Source organism: Protopterus annectens, chromosome 7.part0 (assembly GCF_019279795.1).
Source record: "Protopterus annectens isolate FY-2018-M chromosome 7.part0, PAN1.0, whole genome shotgun sequence".
NCBI classification, from domain to species: domain Eukaryota; kingdom Metazoa; phylum Chordata; order Ceratodontiformes; family Protopteridae; genus Protopterus; species Protopterus annectens.
In genome coordinates, this window is record NC_056739.1 from 1,349,009,661 (window position 1) to 1,349,031,562 (window position 21,902).

A 21,902-nucleotide genomic window follows, 5' to 3' on the forward strand; every position below is an offset into this window, starting at 1 on the left:
TAAGTAACTTTGTGTGTTTGTAAGTAAACATTTCCATTTTTCTAAGTAATTAAGCAAGTAAGCAATGCATGCTTTAGGGGGGGGGTGTCTGCTCTGCTTACAGAAAAGTTTTTTTTAAGAAGCAGCAGCTCCATTTTTCTCTCTGTGTATTCAAGTAAGCAGCTCCGTTTGTCTGTATATTAAGGGTAAGTGAGCTGTCTGTATATTTAACTCCCTCCAAAGAAGTTCTGGGAGTTTGTACTGTAACTTTGAATGGGCAGAGTCTATGCTTTTTGATAGAACCAACTTACGTCCTCATATTTCAAAAAAATGTACATTTCTGAGGAATCACAGGAGATACTACTAATGAAGTGTGAGTGGCAAAATCTTTAGCACAAACTATTTTATAGAGTTATAATTGGTCAAACTGGATTTTATAAGTCATAATAAACAGAGAAATAAATATGTAATATTTTGTCAACAACAATGATAAACATACAGTAAGCAGTATTTTGTGCATTCAGCTGAGTGCTCTCATGTGTGGCAATTTTGGCAAAGCAGTTCTGTCTGTGTTACTTGTTTGTTGAGATGTTTAGAAAAATATGAAATTTGTGAAAAATATAAATAAATATTACATGAATAACAGTTAATATATGTTTACCTGCACTAGAGAGATTTAATATGTCAATACAGGCATGTTTACCATTGGGTAAGCTTGACAATAAAATCTTTTGCTACTTTATATGTAGCACAGTTTTGTAATTATTAATACAAATATGAACAAGCAATATCTGATGCCTAGAGGCATCAGTAGGCTGTAACTGCAGAAACACCCAGAAGCAGAGAAGTGTCCCTCTGAGTTAAGGACTGGGGTCATATCTTGGTTCTGTTCTTCAGTTTGCATTTGAATGTTGGTATCCCACAATTCCACTAGAGTGGGTGGGGTTACATAATTATGTAAGCAAATTGTATGTTAATCAGCGTACAGATTTGTACCTCTTTTTCATGGGCCTCGGTCCAGATTTTTGATGCTTCCAGGTTGAGAGGTATGCTTTAAAATGATAATATGATGTAGGAAAAAAGTGTTGGGATACCCTCCTACTGATACAAAGCAAAATAATCTTGAGGATAAACTTACAAAAGAGAAAGATCCACAAATAAAAAATGCCCTTAAATGACATAGTACTAATCACAATAAACACTCATCTAAAAATGTTTCATAGTAGCTTATATGCCACCAGTAAAAAGAATAGATAATCTTCTTATTGATGTATGTAAGAACCATGCTAAGAATTAATTTGCATTTGTTGATGCATGTGACCCTAATTGGTTGGGCCCAAACAGAAACCAACTTGATAGATTCCTATCTCAGCAGTATTTAAATCAAATCATCCTATGTCTCATCAGGCTTAGCTCTATCAATGGTACCTCCTCTGTACTGGCTTTTACTATTACTAAATCCAAAATAGATATCTGGAACAACATGTCATACTCAAAGTGTTAAGTAATCAATGTCTTGTGGTCCCAAACTTGTCTTCCAATAAACTGAAGATCAGTCCAATGTTAATATCAAGTAGATCGTCTTTAAAGGAAAGAAACTGAACTCTTAATTGAACTTGATAATTAGAAAAAAAAAATAAAACACTTATGCCATTAACTTATTTGTTAACATAATTGCTTCTAGAGGATCAAGTATTTTCACAAAATTCAAGAAGTCTTAATGTAATGTATGCCACTGAAAAACTACAGACCCCAGTTCTCTTCTAAAAGAAAGAGTTGATGTTTGGAAACATTAGAAGGGTAATAAAACCAAGGATGGATGGAGACTTCAAAGCAAAAACACATCAAATCCCTTGTCCCAATTATTGCAACTGCTCTGAGGACAATATATGTTTTTTTTAATCCTAACACATGATGGCAGTCAGTCTGACACCTCTTCCTCCCAGTAATCATAATGGTATTGGACACAGGAAATGTTTTGACTAACCAAATGTAAGAAATAAGGCCCAATGTATTATACTTCAGCTTATATCCATGAGAAATAAATGGAAGAAGAAACTACAACAGCCAACATTTGTAGTGTCCATTGTAATATATTCATGCTTGTTCCCAACAATAACACCTAAAGGTTTCAGAAAGTGGCAAAAATCCTCACCCCGCCCCCCCAAAATAAACAGTGGTATCACATTGCTTTGAAGTTACCAACTGCCCATGCATGTCTGTAAAGTGATACAAGTAAATGTTACTAGGACAGAAAAAATAGGATGGTAGACAGGGGCTATATTGCCTACCAATTACCTTTTAGATTTAAACATCTAAAATATTGTGGCCTTCAGGGGTATGGTTTCTTGAGTTATGCCACTTATACCAAAAACATTAAACATTAAAGTATTAAAAAACACTCTCTCTCTCTCACACACACACACACACACACACACACACACACACACACACACACACACACACACACACACACACACACACACATACACACACACATATACACACACACACACACACACACACACACACACACACACACACACACACATACACACACACATATACACACACACACACACACACACACACACACACACACACACACACACACACACACACACACACACACACACACACACACACACGAAAACAAATTCACAGTGCAACTTAGCCTCAAGATCATGTAGAATATGATGCTATCAGTGTGGGTCTACATTATTCACACCCAAGAACAGACTTCCCACTGAACACCCCCACCAAGCATATTTTTTGGTTTAGCTCCCCAGACCCATTTCTGACCATTATCTAAGAGTTGCATTGCCTCCCAGTACTCACTTGTCCATAGTAAATGTAAGTTGGATGAGCTTTCACAATCAATACACAAATGCACATATTGATTTCTAGGGAAGGCAGGTAATATTTCCCAACACTACAGCCTTCTGTCCTGGCCTATGGTAGTAAGCTGACTCCATCCCAGATTACTAGGCTGGTGTCCTCCAAGTAACTGCTTCATTCTTGGTCATAAGCAAAATAAATACAAGTACAAATGGCATTTTGTTTATTTATTCATTAATCAGATAAGCCCAGTGGACACAATTTTCCTTTTTGGGGTCAACCCAGGAGCTCTGTCTGAATAAATGCCTTGTTCAGAATTACACAGGCAAATAGAGTTGGAAAGGATTAAACCATGTACTCTGAACACAGGAAGTAGCTCACAAATGGCTCAGGGCCTTAATCTTCTATTCTACCAGTAATGTGTTATGGAGTATTCTAATCAATTAGAGGTGGATGCCAGCAGCTTTTCACCATTTAACAATAACTGCCTCTTATCAATTAATAAATAAGTAAACAGATGACCGGCTGCAAGCCTTTTAAAAGCGAATAAATAAAACTGCTTTACTTAAGAAAGAATGCATTAAGTAGTGCAGTTAACAACTATATATGCAAAAAAATATTAAACTGCACAAGGAAGCACATAGTAATCATTCTGAACATATAAACTACATGAAAGAAAATTTCTCTATAGCTGCATTGTGTTCTATCTGTTTTGTATTTGAAATTAATTACTAGATCCTAAGCTAAACTGTCACAGTTTTCAGTTAGAAAAGAAGTGCTAAAACAACTCACAAGTCACAGGATGAGTCTTCTTCTTCCTCTTCTCCTCCTCCTCTTCCTCCTACTTCTTCTCCTGCTCCTTCTACTACTTCTTTTTCTTCCTTATAAAAATCACAAATGCAATGAATCACTGGTTCATGTTTACATACTAATGAGCTTGTTTACTTCTTCTTGGTTAGCTGACTCCTTAAAAAAATTACTACTTTCTATTTTGTGAACTTTAGCTTCCTGAACTAGGAATGGAAACAGATTCTGCAATCAAATTGCAGAACAATTACAGTCGCTGGTTTGCAAGCCTGCTTCACATTTCATATCATATGTATAGTTGTATTCCCAAGCAAAATAAACATGCACTCTTAGGTTCCACCCTCATATATTTTTTATATATTACTTTGAAAAAAGGACAAAAGTTCACATAATTTTTCATGCCACAGGAAGACACACACTGCAGATAAAAGGGTCACAAATTCACACACCTTTTCATGATACTGGAAAAAAATATTGCAGTTTAATGACATGTTTTTACTTCAGCTTTTATTTGGTTTTAAGTCTAAGCGCACATATCTGTTACATTTTGACTGAGGCATATTTATTTTCAGACATCACAAGAGCAACTGAAACATCTATTTGGTAAAATATAGGACAATATATTTTCACATAAGAGCACAGCTTAAAAAGTATTTGTTCTTTGAGTAGTCATGTTTTATTAGTGTGCACCTAACTATGAATGAGGTGCAACAAACATCAGGTTGAATGGTGAGCAAAGTCAGTGATCATTGGGGTAACAACTATAATCATCACTTTCTAAGGGCTTCCTACAGGCCCTGATTGTTTCCATTGATAGGAGTCATATGAGATGGAATTAATGGACTTCTATTTTTATTTATGTATGTATTCACTTTTTATAATTAATTTTGCAAACATGCATGACAGCATCCACAACATTTTGGCGAGTACTGAAATGAGTGAGACACAAGAATATGGGTTCAACATCTGTAGTAAATGGTGAGTTGTTTCTGTTTAATCTTTCCTTTTATCATGCTCTGTTCTATGATTGTGAATTATTAAAAAAAACTACCATTGATGCTGCCTTTCACAATTTGTCATATACTTAACCTAAGGTTTTTCCTCCCTTTGACAGGGCTGTCTCCTCTATCTGCATCCAATTTGCCCATTCATTACATAAGGTGTCAGCTGGGTATCCCAAGGCTGTTAATGATGTGGTGGTTTCTGTTGTTTATCTTTGCCTTTACTAGTGCCAGGTTCAGGCCTAGGCTATTTTTGTCTGGCAGTTTGCAAACAGGATTAAGGCTGTGAGCTGTAGATCCTGTGGTACATGTTTTGATTCCCTCAGCCCTCATTTGGGAGACCTTGAGCAAGTCACTTAATGGACAATGCCTGGGGCTGCTAGGAATTTAAGCTAGGCTGTTTAATGGTCCCCTGGACTACAAGACTAGTCGCTATCTATTATTCAGTAGTTGGTGGTTGACAAAATAGTTAAGGTGTTTAAGTCAAAGACAGAAGGTACAGGGTTTGATTCTCACCTTTGGTCACTTTTTGGTTATTGGCTAGGTATGTAATACTGTGTAGACTGATTTGCCTAGTATTTACCTATAAACCTATGAACCAATGAAAGATCCCAACAGTGCATTTCTTCCAGGCCAGGTATCTCATTTGGTACAGTTTATTCCCTAATCAGTGATAGTGAGTTGGCCAGATTCCTGGTGTGATGACAGGCCCACACCTCTGTTAGTGGAGCACCCCTCCCTCATGGTGGATCTCTGAACTCCACAACATGCCCACTCCCATAAAGAACATGTGTCCACATGAGCATATAGCTATGGGAAAATCACAGTGTCAGCACATGCCCATAAGCTGTTGCTCCATGGGACCAACACTTAGTGCTCTCAATTGGTGTCACCCCAGTGACAAGTCCTATCCACTTCTTCCCCCTATGATGGATGAGCAGGCAGCAGCCACTCACTCACATCATCCCCCTCTAATTCCATCAGATGCCTAAGCCACTAATCACAATCAGGTCACCAGAGCCACAGTCATGCCTTTAACTCCCTATGTCACTACAGATGGCATACCTAACCTATGTTTTTATCAAAGGACTAGAAGTGGGGAATGGTGTCTATTTAATTTTTGTAACCTTCCACAATAATTAAAATTTAACCATTTGCTTAAATCACACACAAAGATGAAAAAATACTGTCCCCTGATGTGACATCTGTAATGATAATACTAGAAAAGAATAGGTTGTGCAACCATTTTTAAGCTTTTAACCTTACCATGCATGCCATACAAATACCAAACATGATGTTGTTGAAGTCCTAGTTGCTACACTTAAAATTAACTCAAAAAATCAATATGTATAACAACATTGCATATACCCCTAGTGCAGACAAATCAGATTATGAAGATATATTATTACAAGTAAATACAAACATATCATTTGAAGAATAATCCTAGATGATCATTATATTGACTGGAGCAAGTGTACTCACAAAACTATTCACCCTACTATCTGCATAGATTGACAAAGTCAATGCATATGACCACAAGGACAGATAACATTTGTATAAAAGAAAACATTTTTGGACTGGACAATAACAATAGAACCTGAAAAAAATTCCTATGTAGGAATTATGCCTCATATTATTAGTGATCATAACCATTTTTGCCATATGAAAACATACTAAAACATGTAGAAGTACCCAAAATAAAATTTTCAGAAATGCAAGTAAGTCACTAAGGAAACACACTTGCCTATCCTTAAGCATAGCAACTGAGAGACATTAAAACTATCTCTTTAATCAACATGGTAACTCATTTCAACAAAATCTTCATCTCCATATTCAACTCTTTGTCACTTCAACACAGAAAAACAATCCAATCAAATTCTGCACCATGGGTTAGACGAGATATAAAAAGCTAATGCATATCAGAGATAAAGTATTGAAAACCTGACAAAGAGAAAAAGCAAAAACAATCTGCATAAATATTGGCACTTACAAAATCTAAGAATACTGTCCTAAAGGCTGAGCAAAATTATTATAATAGTCTACAGGAAAACCAATGTAAAAACTCTAAGACAGTTTTTGTTAACAGTCAATAAACTTACACAGCCTGATAAAATAAATCACAGCCCTGCCCTTTCAGCAATGGAACAGTCTATATAAAAACATGCAGATTTAACTTAATACTACATACATTTTGCTAACTCCCTTAATAAATCCAGTGCACACAAGACAGTAAGTGACTGAAACTATTATCTTCATAATTACAATGACAACACTTACCACCAATATAAAAAATAAATAAAATTTAAACCCTTCTCTCTTTTAGCTGATATCCTACCAGTAGAGTATCTCAGAATAGCTGCAGAAGCATTTGCATATCTAGTATCTATACCTATAAATCACTCTTCTCCATGAAGGAATAGTCGCCACACACTGGAAATAATCTTATGTTTACCCCTTGCTTAAAATGGAAAAATCACTGAACGAGTGAACTATAAACCTATAGCCATCCCGTCCCAGTTAAAATACTTGAAAAAAATGAATTCACCTAAAGTTGATTAACTGCCTAACAGAAAACATGTTACTTTCCACAAATTAGCATGGATGTGGACCTGGCTATAGAACAGAAATAGCATTAATAACTTTCATACACAAGCAAATTCAAGGCAAAATGGTTGCATCCTTTAGACTTGTCTTAGGCATTTGATATTGTTTTACATCCCATGCTATTACCTAGATTCAAGGAACAAGGCCTCACAAGCAATACAATCAATTGGTTTAAAAATTACCACAGCCACTGACTACAGAGTGTGTGTCTTAGTTCCACAGAAAATAACATTAGATGTGTCACCAGGTTCAATATTAGGACCTTTACTCTGTAATATATTTATAAATCAAATGCATGTGTCCCTCACTCAGAAAATATAATCCAATATGCAGATCAGTCAGTAATATGTGCTGTCTCTTCAATCAAACAGCTCCAATGTGACCTGTCGCATACTTTTGCAAAAACTGAAAACTGGCTGTAACAGCATGAACTACTCCTAAAAAAGTAAACTACTGGTATTTTCACCTCCTACCCAACAATCAAGCTATAGTAACTTAGCAATATTATCAGTTAATAATACTATAACTGAGTTAGTAGAAAATACAAAACTAATGGGAATAATAATAAACCATAGATTAAGATTTGATCAGCACATGCAACATGCAGTTCAAAGAAACTAAGCATGAACTAGGAATTCTCCATAAAATTAAACCATTCCTACCAGATTATGCATGTAAGAATGAAGCTCAGACCTGTCTGCTCCCTAGTCTTCATTATACCTCATCAACTGTCACAAACCAACAATTCTCTTGTCCACCCAAATTGGAGCAAAGTTATAATAAAATTGCAAAGTTTTAAAGTAACCACATTAACTGAAGACATTGATATGTGATACTTCACTCGCTTAACTCACTATTTAAACTACTTGCCTTTTCTCATATTAAGACTGCCCACAAAAGCATCCTCTATACCTCAAACAGAGTGCCTGAAACCTGTAAATTATTAAACTGGGGTATATATCCTAGAGAACTGTACTCACTAAATCAACACATAGAACTCATTCAAAATTCTAAAAATCATATATGTCTATACTCTGTATATGTACTAAATTGTGAGATTCAATCCTAGCAGATATCAGAAAAACCTCATTTTACCTACAATTTAAAATCTCTTTGAAGATGTAACTCTCAAGGAAATGATCCTTAACTTGTAACAACCACTTTACGAGACCCTTTCTTATTCTATTATCCTGTTGATAATTTACAGTCCCAGTAATATAATAGTACTACCATTATACTAACCCCATTACTAATTCCTTGCATCATGAATCAAATAAAACAAGTATCACCAAATTCTCAAATCTTTACTATAATAATATTCTATGTATCTCAAGTGAATTCAACTACACTGCACTGCAGTGACTGAGACCTGGTTCAAGGCTCCTGAGAGCACCCCAGCACTACCAGGCTACAACTCATACCACACGTTTCGGCCACAAAACCCAGACCAAAACACGAAGGGCGGAGTCGTGTCCATATTCATCAAGGACATCCACACCTCCAGGTTAGTTACAAAATACGATGCCTCTGAAATCATCCAAGTGCAACTAACCCAAGGCAAAAATGCATTCTAAATTGTAGCTTGTTATAGATCCCCCACCATGATGCAGGACGCTCACTCCTCATTCCTGGGGACACTGGAAAAAATGAGGGTCCAACCAAACACCATAATAATGGAAGATTTCAACTACCCAAACATTAACATGGAAAACTACTCTTGTACTAACCCCCTGGCTCAACGATTCCTGGAGTTCATAAACTCTAATGCACTGGATCAACCTGTCAATGCCCCCACCAGGGGCAACAATATTCTGGACCTGGTCATTACCAATGCCCAAGATCAACTCCTCGCTGATTAGATCAGACCATAAACTAATCACCCTAGATATCTACATCCCGATCCCACCCCCACACAAGGAAACCATCATTAAAAATTTCTCCAAAACGAACTTCACGCTTCTCAAAACTGAGGTGACTGAGGATGCTGAACTGATAGCTGCACTTCATTTCAGGTCTCTTACCTCAATACAATTCCTGACAGGAATTTTACAAAATAATATTTAATTTGAAGAAATATTTATTACTAACTTATTTCTAATAACTCTGAGCATCTATAAGAAAAATGTTACTGTCAGAACTTGAATAATTCCTGTCAAATTAATTACTGGAAAATCAGCACCAATATCAGCTTTACAGCATGAGTCATCTAAGGAATACAGCACAAGACTCTTCTCTCAAAAAAGACCTGCAATCTCTCATTACAAATATACAGGAACTTACAATAAAAATCGACAAGATGGACAATAAAATAGATACTTTTAAAGAAAACTGCTCACAACAACTGGAACAGCTTCAAGAAATGTTTACACAGCAGAAAGGACAGATATCACTTATTGAACAGTCATTAAGTGACATTGACACTAGAGTCCAAATAGAAGAACAACAAACTGAATTCTTACTTCAACAGAACACATATTTACTAGAAAAGATTGATGATATGGAAAATCGAACAAGAAGAAATAATATTAGAATGTATGGTCTACCAGAAAAATCTGAAGGGGACAATATGATAAACTTTCTTACCACCTGGATACCAGATGTAACAAAAATACATGAAGCTCTTTCATATGGTATAGAATGTGCGCATAGATCACTAGCAGCTTCTGGAAATGCTTCTTCTCCAGATAGGAACAAGCCGAGATCTATAATTGTGAGACTTTTTTTACACAAGATAAAGATCTTATATTAAGAAATGCTTGGGCAAATTCTCCCATCAAATACAATGATACATTAATAAGATTTGACAATAATTATTCTACAAAGTTGGTTTCAAAAAGAAAATAATTTCTACCAATAATAAAAACCTTGAAGAAAAAGCAACTGAAAGTCCATCTTTTATTCCCAGCAAGACTGAGAGTTTTTTACCAAATGGAATAAAAATATTTGAAACAGTAGATTCATCAATAAAATACCTTACCAACAACAACATCCTAACACATGAAGAATCTATGGACTGGACAATAAGTACACAGAAAAGAAATGCTGAAGTAAATAATTGGAAAACTGTTGAGCAAAAAAAAAAAAAAAAAAACTAAAGGGCAAGTAATCTTACATATGTTATATTCTGTAAAAATCTAAATAATAATACTAACAACAAAAGAAAAGTTCTTACTGTCTTCAAGTTACACTGAAACAGGTACTGTTTTCAATTATACTTTAAATGTCAAAATTAGCATAAATTTAAATACATTTATCTCAAATCACATCAATATACTAAACATAATTTAAACATTACTCTATTTTTCATTAATATCCATCTATTATTTTCATATTCTTAATCAGAGTAATCAATGCATAATAATGTTCCCAAATAGTTATTTATTTATTTATTTATTTGTTTTCTCTCTTTGTGTTTTGTTGTTTTTATTTTATTCTTCTTTTTATAATATCTTCATTAACTTATAATACTTTAATCAGTATATGGTTATATTGCTTAATAGGTATAGTAATGGCTGATATATAACTTATTATCAGTTACATCCCTGACAGCATTACTTTTTATAAGTTAAAAGTGTCCCTGTTTGGATAAACGCTAATGCTGGGCGGAAATGTGTTGCATTTGAAATGAAGTATTTCAGTTTAGATGTATTATAAGACTACTTTAAATAATCTTAAAAGATGTTCTGCCTTTGACTCATATGCACATACTGATATAGTCCAGTGGAAAATATGTTTTAAGTGATATTTTGAGGCTATAAGTCAGATGTGTTGTGGCTCCGGACTTCCGGAGTTGAGAGATGCTTGTGACTAGCTTAGATATCCTGTTGTCTTTTCTTTAGTAGAGAAATAAGGCATAGCATGTTTAAAATGCAAAGTTTGATAGTTGTGAACACTACTCCGCAAACTAGAGTGCTCGCGTGCACACTACATGAGTTTGTCACGAAGTAAGAGAAGGGAAAATAAAAAAGAAAAAACACATACCTTTTCCCGCTTGGTTCTTGAGACAATTTAACAGCCACAAACATCACTAGAAACTCGAGTTTCTTATTGCTTGTCACATTTACTTGTGTACTCCATCCCCTGACTCTTTCTAATTGACGTCTAGTCAGGAAATAAGCTAGGTTCACATTTAAAGATTCAGGAACCTAAATTCCTTCTAAGGAAACGTAAATAATATGTGAGGTTCATCTAAATATACACAGATATATATTTTTTGAAGCACTTTCAGCTTATGGCTACTGATGTCTTCTAGCACATTGATAGATAAGAACATATATCTGCTTGCCTTTCTGTCAATTTAGTTTTCCAGACATTTTAGCTATCCCTTACTATGTTTTGTACAGCAGAGTTTAAAGAGCAGAAATTAATCATCAGCAAATAAAATCACTGCTGTTTTACAAATTCTCTAAAGAAACTGGTAAATGTCAAGCAATGGACAGGTTTATTTTAAGGAAAATTGCCATTTGCCACACTGGTGCTCCTACAAAATACTACTAATGTCCTGCTACCAAAATATGCCCTCAAGTGGACAAATGGGATGCAACAAGAAGGTTAAATGTACATTTAGCAAATCAAGCATTTAATAACAGTATAATATACTAGATAGAGAAAGTAAAAGCAATAATCATATAAACAACTATAATAAGTAACATAACAACAGAGGATTTAACCCAATGTGTCAATTATACAATATTTATATCCCATATAGGTTTGAACTTTGTCAAAGCATCTGTGTTCTACACACATATTGTATTAAATCCAGTTTGAGTAGAAGAGGGAGTGGCTTAACCCACACCCTAATTTATTACTAAGTTACCATGCATTATGAACATACATCGTGGCAAGTACTCAGCGAGCTATCCATCCTTAGATGGCTTATGCTGTTCCCATTTACTCATCTGAATAATGACTGCGGCTGTACTCTTCTTATTATATTACTTGGCTGTGGCTTCACCCTTCTTATAATATTACCTGGCTTTTTACATTATCAAGAATGACACAATACTAGTGTATGTGGGTATATCATGTTACTGTTATTGTAAACAAAAATGCTTGACAATGCAACCGTAATTCTCAAACCTTTCTGCAGACAAATGTATAGCATTGTCTAGCAGTTGAGAGCCTGATTGTTCCTGATCAGCAGACCTGTATTTTCATGTTCCAATATGACTACATGAAAAGATGCCAATATTAGTCTGCAAGTTTAGTAAGCAGTAAATTCATCAGGGATTAATTCGAGGGGACACTTATATTATAGCTAAAGCACTTGATATTTGATAAATGTATCCTCTCAATGATGCGTTCTATCTAGTCATTAACTGTAAAACAACTTTTCTGAGAAACATTGTTGTAATGCCGGTTAATTATTTGAATTAAATATTTCTATATACAGTCATAAAGCAATTACCAGGATAAATAATACTCTTGCAGTGCATGGATCACCATAGCTATCCTCTGATGTTAGAGGAAAAACAAACTTCTTAAACACCTTTTTGATGTAATAAAGGTATCACCCCATAGTTTAAATACATTTTGTCTATTTACTGCAAAGTGGGTTAGGAATTTCAACCTGTAATATTTCCATGCATACTAGTTTAAATCTTAGCAGCTTCCATTATTTTGATATGTTCTCCAGTATACTTTTTAAATACTATAATGAGAAGCTCCGGATGTTTAATTCTAAACTTTTATTCAGTCATAAGATTAAATTACTGGTGTTAAGTAAGCCAAAATTATATCTCCAGCACTTATTGTCAGCAGATAAACTCACTGGTTAAGTGTCAGTCTAAGCTGTAAGAGTTAATATGTGATATACATAGATGTTTGCTTTGAAAATGTGGTCAAGTGCACTGTAGTTTAACCTCAGTACTGTGTCTTTTTGATTATACAAAGTCCCTCTGAAAGTTGATAAAAGTGTTAACAACAAAACACTCAATCAAGTAACAACATTATAAGTAGTCTCTTGGATAAGGGAGATGTCTAAATTTTGATCTTGTCTCCAGCCATGGGAATTGTCTTTGAAAAGCTGAAAAATGCAATCAGAGGAACATATTTAATGTCTACTAAAGAAATATTAATATACTTGTACATTGTATTGCATTTCAGTTTATGTTAAACATGAAATATGATGTGGTTTCAGAACTATTCATGTTTTTATTCCAATATGACTTTGCAAATACTAATTTAAACACTGGTTTCGGACTTGAGTAGTCTAAAACATTTACACAACAATGGTATTGTATTATACAGTAATGTCAGTAAATAGTTTTCAACAGATGTATGCAACATACAGTTATAGATTTTAACATGATGTTTATTAATACCCTAAACTATTTTGAAATGATACTACCTTAATCTAAATATTTGTACCTTTTTGAAACCTGATTAGAAATAAGTATTATTGAATTACAATAAGATGAGTAAAGAATATATTTATATATTTTAGCTGATTAGATTATCTTAATATATTATTCAATTATCTTTTTTTAAAAACTAAGAGGATAAGAGAAACTGATCCAAATATTATTTGTGAGGGTAGAAAGTTTGCTTGGTTAGATTCACTAACCAAACAAATAAGTATATTACCTCATAGCGATAGGGAATGGTTTTTAAGGTTATGAATTATAAGTTTGGAAGTTCTTTGGTTATTTTTATTCTATCACTTTGGTGTCACTCAGAAACATGCAAAAATCATACAAGAAAAACTTTTTGAATTCTGTATCCAAGATGGAACTAAGAATAAACAATATTTACATAAACTCACACATAAAACAAACTCAAAACTAGGAAATGAAATGTTTATCCATAAATGTTAATGGTCTAAATAATAGTAATAAAAGGATAAGCCTATTCAAGTACATAAACTTACATAAACCACAGTCTTCTTACAAGAGACACACTTATTAGATAGAGATATAAACAATTTAAATATTAATAATTACACAGTACTAATAAACTCTCAATACAAAACAAAAAAAAAGAGGAGTAGCTATACTACTTTGCAACTCAACTATAACACCTAAAATAATTACTACTCATCAAGATACATCAGGTATGTTTTGTCTAGCTTCAATAGAATTAAATAAGAGAATCTATACATTAGTAAATCTATATTGGATCCCAAGACTAGGATTAAAAACAGTTAAACAGCACTTTGAAGAGATAATTCATTTAACTAAGGGAAGCCTGACATTGGCAGGAGACTTCAACTGTATAATGAATGAAAAAGATACAGATTCTAAGTCTAAAAGAAGAAAACAACCTATCTCTAAAGCACTATCAAAATTTATAGGTACATTGCATTTAAAAGATATAAATGAATTTGCAGAACCAGACTCACTAATCTTCACATTTTATTCTCATAGATATAAAACTAACTCTAGAATTGATAGAATATATGTTGCCAATGACCTAATAACAAAAATTGACAAAGTCAAAATTATAAATTGTCCCTTATCTGATCATAATGCCATAGTCTTTGAGATAGAGCTTACACCATTTTATTCAAATCCCATTACTAGGATACCTTCCTATATCACAAAATTTACAGATTTCAAAGAATTTTATGAAGAAACAATCAAAAACTTTCTAGAAATAAATTACACAAAAGATATTTCAGAAATATATGTCTGGGATTCATTAAAAGCAGTTAATATGGGAAAATATTATCCTGGTACATAAATAAAAGGAAGTTATGGAATAAAGATATGCTAGACTTACAAAACAAAGCAGATAAATTGAAACTGGAAATACAAAAGAGTAATGCTACTCAAGTTCAAGAACTTACACAAATCAATAAAAAGTATACAGAATTGTTACATCATAAGATTATGATTAACTTAGAAAAGATAAAAATAAACTCATACTCTACTAATTGAGCACACCTGAGACACTTAAGTAATAGAACAAAAAAAAATAATTAAATCTAAGCAAATAAAATAAATATTTATTCCTAATACTAACAAAAGAGTTACAGAACTAAATGATATTTTAGAAGCATTCAGACTACAATTTAACATTGATAATTCCATAAACACTTAAGATACATCTACTAAGGATATAAAAAATACTTAGAAAATAATATTCATATTAAATTAACACAAGAACAAATGGACATTATAAGCAAACCAATCAATATGACATAATTCAAATCACAAATTAAAAAGCTCAAGACAAATAAAGCACCTGGCTCAGACAATATACTACCAGAAATGTATAAATTAGTACCCAATGAAGCCATATCCTTATTATTAAAAGTATATGATATAGCCAATAAAGATTTGAATATACCACCCTCTTGGAAATATTCATTGATATCCCCAATTATCAAACCAGATAAAGATGAGAAGCAGTGTTCCTCATATAGGCCAATATCATTACTCAATATAGACTATAAGATGTTTATGTCTATATACGCAGATAGGATCAAACACTTTCTTCCTTTCTTAATTCACAAAGATCAAACAGGTTTTATTAAAGGAAGAAATACTTCAGATAATATTAAAAGAATACTAACATTAATAGATTATAGCAAACATAAAGTCCTGGATTTAAATGTAATCTCATTAGATATTAATAAAATGTTTGATTCAGTTAACTGGAACTTTCTTTCACTAATTTTAAAAGAATATAACTTTCCTTCTAATTTTAATAATCTTATCCAAATACTATATGAAAAATCTACTGCATATTTTAAACTGGGACCACATAGATCAGGCCCTATAACAATCAAAAAGGGAACTAAACAAGGTTGCCCTTTATCACCATTGTTATTTGCATTACTCATAGAACCCTTTGCAAATCAAATCAGATCAAACAATAACATAAAGGGCATTTGTATTAATAAAATATTAAACCTTAAAATCCAACTCTTTGCTGATTACATACTATTAACTCTCTCAGATGCAAATGAATCTTTGAATGCTCTATTTAACTCCATGAATAAATTTCAAAATATTTCAGGCTTAAAATGTAATGAAAACAAAACTAAAATGATGCCCTGTAATTGTAAAAAAAAATAATGTAAACAAAAGATTTTCCAAATATATAGTAACAGTAAGTAAATTATTATATATGGGAATAAATCTACTCAATGAATTAACAGATTCTCTAATATTTAACTATAATAAAATACTAGACAAAATAGAATAAACAATTGGTTACTGGAATAAATATATCTTTTCAACAGCAGACAGATTATATCTTATTAAAATAATCATATTTCCCAAAATATTATACTTAATACAACATTTTCTTTGCCACCTCCCAAATATATTATTCAAAGATACAATAAACTAATTTTAAATGTTCTATGGTTTCCAAATAAACCCCGTATAGCCTTAAATAAACATTTACCAGATTGAGAAGACGGTGGAATTAATTTACCGGATATTGATTTATATATTACCTCATCTGTTATTAAAAACATAACACTATGGTTAAATAATTCATACACACCTATATGGAAACAAGCCCATGAGCAGATTTACATAGAAATCAATTATAATCACATACAAGACAACTTAACAGTAATACCATCGCCCCTTATATAGATGTTAAAAGATTATTTTTTAGGGAAAAGGAATAATATTAATAAATTGCTATCAAGCTATATAAGCTCTACACTTTCAGTGTTCAAAGCATATATAAACAAAATACCAAATATTAATTCTTTGATTTTTCTTAATTTCCCTATAGCTTTTACACCAAATATTCTAGATACATTCCAAATATCTAAAATAAATATACTTAAAGAAGAAACATTACTCTTTTGGCATCAACTTATAGAGAAAGGGAAAATTCTAACAAATGAACAGATAATTTATAATTATAATATAAATAAAGACAATTGGTTGTTTTTACAAAATCTAAGGCATTTTCTTATAAATAAAATAGAACAAATGCAACCTTCAGTTAGACATGAAGCTCCAAAACTCATTGAATACCTTATTCTTATCATAAAACAGCCTTATCAGGGTACAGGTTATTTGTCTAATATCTATAAAATTGTTAAAAAAAAAACTATCATGAAAAATCATACTGGGATTATTATACTTTAATAAACAACCATCCTCCAATTGAAGAAAAAAGTAATATTCTAAAATCTTCCAAATTTTCTACATTATCAAAATACTGGCAATTATTCACTTGGAGATATCTACACAGAAGTTTCTATACACCACATAGGTTAGCTAAAATGTATTCTATTGAAGATCAATGTTGGAGATGCCATACCAAGATAAAAGCAGATTGGCAGCATGTTTTTTATGAATGTATATGTCTCAATATGTACTGGAAATCCATTAACTATTTTTTTCAGACTGTTTATAATGATAATTTTCAATTAACAAAGTCTTTGATTTTATTCAACTCTCTTATTCCAAACTGTGTACCAAAAAAAGACACTAAAATCCTATGGTCACTATTGGCAATTTCACGTAAAATCATAACTATACACTGGAAAAATGAGGCTTCTCCTACGTTCAAGGAATTTGAGAATTTAACAACAGTTGCTCACATGAAAATATTAACAGTGAAGAACAGAACTAAAAGATCTACTTCTTGCTATTATTCTTGGATGAAAGTACTGGAAATACTCGAAGAGATCGAAGAAGATATATCATCTTATGTTTCTAACTTTATATAATATAGAATTTCAATGTTATTTGCATAGACACCAATGTAAATAGTTATATAATGATTTGAAGTTAGCAATGTTTTAGAATTGTAAATATGTTATTTATCTTTATTTCATGTAATGTTTCTTAAGACATCTTATTTGAAATAATAAAAAAAGTTTAGTAACAAAAAAAAACTGAGGTGACTAACTTCATGACACACCTGCAGATGGATAACACAGTCAATACAGTCACGATTGCTGAATCCTACACACATGCACTGTATAAGCACCCGCATGAGTGCATGGATTGTGCTATCCCCAACAAAACCAAGATGCTATCCTCCAAAAAAAAGGAAGCCGATCTGGTGGTCCCCTGTCATTAACAAACTCTAGAACAGAAAGAAGAAACGGTTGCAAAAGAGAGTAAAAACCCAGGTATGGAGGAACTCACTGACAAGCTTTATTAAGAAACTAAGATCTCTCATAAAATCCTCCAAAGCTAATTTTGAAAGGAAAATTTGCCACGGATTCCAAAGACAACCACAAGGCATGCTTTAGCTATGTCAAGAATCTCCATGGCAACACCCCGATCTGCACCGAGCTACAACAGAATGGCACAAAATATACAGAGCCAACTGATATTGCCAACATGTTGGAAGATAGGTTCAGTGCAAACCTTACTCCCCCCTCACCCCCCAAAGGGCCCATAACTATACCAGAGCGTTGTAGAGCCCCAGAAATCACAAACACACAGGCAAAATTGGCACACTCTAAAGCCAAAAACACAGCATCCATGGGACCAGACAACATCCCAGGCTGCATCTTACATGAACTCCAAAATGAACTAGCCCCCCCACCTAAAATCCATGTTCAGCCACAGCCTCACCACAGGCTATGCGCCCACAGAATGACAAACAACAAGGGTCATCTCACTCCACAAAGGAGGAACCACCACAGACCCCAGGAACTATAAACCTATTAGCCTGACAAGCCTTGTCTGCAAGGCCATGGAGCTTATCATCGTGAAACTCATAAACAAAGATATAGGTAACCTCCAAACTCTGGATGCTACCCAATCCAGATTTGTAAAAGGTAGGTCATGTTTCCTAAACCTGGTAGACTTCTTTGAAACAGTTACAAAGGCCACAGACGAGGGCAGGGTAGTCCACACAGCCTACTTGGACCTCGCTAAAGCCTTTGACACCATCCCTCATTTAGGGATCATTGATAAACTCACCAACCTTAACATAAACCCTTACATCATGAGATGGGTGGCCAACTGGCTCATACATGGTAAGAGTTGCTGACTCCAGATCTGAGTCCAAACCAGTGACAAGTGGAGTACCCCAGGGTTCAGTCCTGGGACCCCTCCTGTTCGGTATATACTTCTCTGAAGTGCAAGCAAACACCAAGGGTCTATGGCTAACCAAGTTTGCAGATGACTGCAAACTGGGTGCCATTATTGATTCCCCTGCCAATGAAGACATCCTGCAAAAGGGCCTCACCGAGACTGACACCTGGTGTCAAAATCGTGGCCTCAAACTAAATGCCAAAAAGTGCATTGTTATCCCCTTTGGCAAAAACACGGTACCCATGAATTACCAAATAGGGGGAAGTTCTCTTAACACAGAAAGTGTGATAAAAGACCTTGGGACCCAAGTGGATAGCAACCTTTCTTTTGATAACCACATTGCCATAGTGGTCAGAAAATCTTTCTACGTGGCCCACTTAATCACAAAAGGGTTCGCATCTAGAAATAAGGAAGTCATCATTCCCCTCTACTCATCACTTATCAGACCCCTCATTGAATACAATGCCCCATTTGGGATGTACCTCACAAGACACCTACAACAACTTGAGAGGCCCCAAAAGTACCTCATCAAGAGGATCGCTGGCCTCAAACAATTGCCCTATGCTGACCTGCTCAAAAAACTCAAACTCTACTCAGTAGCATACCGCTTACTCAGAGGAGACCTCTGCCTGTCAAACCCAGAATTATTGGACATGCTCCACTTGAAGAAATCACAATCTCCCTGAGCTACACACTCCAGGGACGTAAATCTCACCACAGCAATAAATAGGACATGCTGGAGAGATAGATTCATGTCCCAGAGACTTCACATGCTCTGGAACAAGATTCCCATCCACATCAAGCAGAGCTCGTCATTAGCACTATTCAAGAAAAACCTTGATAAGTGGATGGATGATAGGAAATTCAACCCTGGGGTTATGTCTGGGGCACTGCTCAATAGAGGGGCAGGAATTAAGCCAATACACTGTTGGCTAGGCTTTCTTTGGCCCTCAGGCTGATAGTCTAGTACCTACCTATGAACCAGTGAACTAATTGGATGAAATATGCATATGCCTTTTCTGTTGTTTGTGTGCGAATATTACATTCAGAGTATATACATAAATTGTAAAAAGTGCACTTTATGTGCTATAGATACCAGGTTATACAGATGTATCTGAGTTTAACAAGCTGTAAAGAATATAATAGTGTATGTAATATGGTAGTCAACTGTTAAGCTACAGTAGATATAAAACATGTACACACCCCTGTTAAAATGCCAGGTTTTTGTGATATAAAAAAAAACGAGACCGCAATAAATAATTTCAAAACTTTTCCCACTTTGAATGTGACCTGTAAGCTGTACAATTCAATTGAAAAACAAACAAATCTGTTAGGGGGAAAAAATATAAAAAATAAAAAATGTACAATATGCTGGTTGCATAAGTGCACACACCCTTAAACTAATACTTTGTTGTGTGTGCACACCCTTAAACTAATACTTTGTTAAAGCACCTTTTGATTTAATTAGAGCATTCAGTCTTCTTAGGTAGGAGTCTATCAGCATGGCACATCTTGACTTGGCAATATTTGCCCACTCTTCCAAGCACTCCAAATTTGTCAGATTGCAAGGCCATCTCTTGTGCAGAGCCCTCTTCAGGTCACCCCACAGATTTTCTATTGGATTTAGGTCTGGGTTCTGGCTGGGCCATTCCAAAACTTTTTCTTCTGGTGAAGCCATTCTTTTGTTGATCTGGATGCATGCTTGAGGTCATTGTCATGTTGAAAGGTGAAATTCCTCTTCATCTTCAGCTTTTGGGCTAAACATCACTGGTATTTGGAACTGTTCATAATTCCCTCCACCTTGACTAAAGCTCCAGTTCCAACTGAAGAAAAGCAACCCCAAAGCATGATAATGCCAACACCATGCTTCACAGTGGGGACGGTGTTCTTTTGGTGATGCAAAGTGTTGTTTTTGCACCAAATGTAGCTTTTAGAATTGTGGCCAGAAAGTTCAACCTTGGTCTCATCAGACCATAACACATTTTCCCACATGCTTTTGGGGAGACGATGTATTGTTTTGCAAACTTTTGCTGGGCCTGGATGTTTTTCTGTGTAAGAAAAAGCTTTTATCTTGCGACCCTACCCCATAGCCCAGACATATGGAGAATATGGGAGATTGTTATCACATCTAGTACACAACCAGTACTTGCCAGGAATTCCTGCAGCTCCTTCAGTGTTGCTATAAGTCTCTTGGCACCCTCCCTGACCAGTTTTTGTCTTATCTTTTCATCAAATTTGGAGGGATGTCCAGTTCTTTGCAATGTCATTGTTGAACCATATTTTCTCCACTTTTTGATGACTGTCTTCACTGTGTTCCATGGTATAGCCAATGCTGTGGATTTTTTTTTCTACCCTTCTCCTGACTGATGCCTTTCAACAATGAGATCCCTTTGATGCTTTGTAAGTTCTCTGTGAACCATGGCTTTTGCTGTAGTAGGCAACTGAGCAAATGTCAGGAAAATCCTACTAGGGCAGTTGAACTTTATTTGGGGTTAATCAGAGTCTCTTTAATTGATGGCAGGTGTGTACCCAAGAAGACTGAATGTTGTAATTAAATCAAAAGGTGCTTCAACAAAGTATTTGTTTAAGGGTGTGCACACACAACAAAGTATTAGTTTAAGGGTGTGCACACCTATGCAACCAGCGTATCATATTTCTTTTATTTTTTATATTTTTCCCCTAATAGATTTGTTTGTTTTTCAAT